We start from the raw sequence: 2,114 nt of genomic DNA, 5'->3' as shown, positions 1-2,114 counted from the left end.
CATAACTTTTTTAATATTATCTTTTATTGTAATCCTTTATACATTCAGTAATACAATAATAATTGTTTACAATACAATGTACAATTATATAAGTGCTGTTCGAAATATAATAAAATTATATTATAGGAGCATAATTAACAAAATTTATTAATGCGGGATTATACGAAAACATCGAAAATACATACGATAACACAAGTTTTTCTAAACTTTAATGAAATATTGAGAAAAGCGGAATGAAATACTAACAACAATTAGATCGTATTTACTATTAATTATTAATTTGCGAATATAAAACTTAATAATATCGCGATAAAAAGTCATTAATATATTTATAACAGCACTTTCATCGCGTTCAAGATAACTATCTCAATAATTTCATCATATTAAAGTCCCTCCGCCTTGTGGTACGCTGGTTAGTATCCGATACAAAGAAGAACGATCTTCATAGTGGAGAGCGAATGTATTCCGATTCTACGTCAAATTCACAAGATTCATTTGCAAAGAAAAGTTAAGCAATCCGTCAAATACCAGTGATCTTGTTACAGGAGGATGTGAATCCCGAATCTTTCAAACTACTTACGATAGTAATAATTTTGGTAGCACGTCAATTACAATTACCATTTTTATCAAATTTTCAATATAATATTAAAATTGGCGAGAAAATATGTTCTGCCACACATTACCAAAAATCATCTCTTATTAAAAATAAACGGATAGAATGATTTCCTTATGGAATAGTGGTTACGAAGGAATATATTTAATAATAATAAAATACATGCTTTATTATAATTTTTTATATGTATGGGTACAGAAGTTCCTCGGGTACCAACTGTTCAAGATAAGGCGAACCCGATAATAACGGGATTTTAAAGAACCTTTATACTGAAAAATTTATTATATAGAATTTAACAATTTCTTATTTTTCTGCAGCTTCTAAAAATTTGAATTATTATTATCCCGCTAATATGAGGGTACCCATCCGACTTACCTCGAATTTTTTGTAATCACACACTTTTAATTAAATCCATCGACAAAAATTAAAAATTGTTACATATAATCTCATAATATCTGCATGTATCTTATCATAGAAAAGTATGTATATATATATATATAAATTAATAATTATGATTAATATTCTGGAATGGCGGGATGTCCAATATCTAAAAATCATTTTAAAGTAACAGTTAGAAAATTAAATATATACATTCGTAACCATATTTTTGTTAGAGGAATCATCGAAAATTCAGAAAATTATTTGTATAAAATTTAAATTTATTTGCTTAATAATTTGGACTTAAGCAATTAAAGAATCATTATATGTATATCCATATTAATTATATAATACTAAATTCCCCCCCTATTGTTATTAAGACAGTACTATTACTAACATTATCATTACTAGTAGGAGAACATTTAATAAAACAAAAAAGTGACGAAAATTGTAAGCTAAAATATACCATTGAATTAATTTCGTAACGTGATTTTAAAATATATAGCAATTGTCATTGACTCATTGACAAAATTATTACTTCCAATAACTGCAGACGAGAAAACCCGGGATTAATTCCGATCCTGTACAAGAATCTCTAAAGAGACAAGAATCATCAAACTAGATTTTGCGAATGGACTTTACGAAAATCGACGAGGAATAACTCTTCACGATGAAAATAATTTCGACTTTCCATCTGTACAAATACGCAATTACAGGCATTCATCTGACGCGAGGGACAGCGATGAAGCCTTTGCATATAATAATTAATCACTAAAATGTACTTGTAATTCTATAATGTTAAAAATGTAAATGTCAAAAGCAAGCAATACAAATTTAATAAATTTGTATACTAAATACGAAGAAAAACAATTATTCTAAACATCAAATTTTTAATTAGAAGTCACTGAAAATTATTAATGACTCTTTGATTTCAGAATAGAATCCAAAAAATTAAAAAAAAAGTTTCAAAGATAAATATTCATTAAACTTTTTAAATCAATAAACAATTTTTATTATCATATGTTTCATCGATTTCGTACAATTTACATAAATGAAGCAACAATTTGGTTTACTACGACAAGATAAATGCTATCTGTATTGAATAGATTTCAATATGGATATA

Source organism: Mycetomoellerius zeteki, unplaced genomic scaffold, assembly GCF_001594055.1.
Source record: "Mycetomoellerius zeteki isolate Tzet28-1 unplaced genomic scaffold, Tzet1.0 scaffold358, whole genome shotgun sequence".
Taxonomy (NCBI): domain Eukaryota; kingdom Metazoa; phylum Arthropoda; class Insecta; order Hymenoptera; family Formicidae; genus Mycetomoellerius; species Mycetomoellerius zeteki.
Note: the sequence above shows the minus strand (reverse complement) of the source record.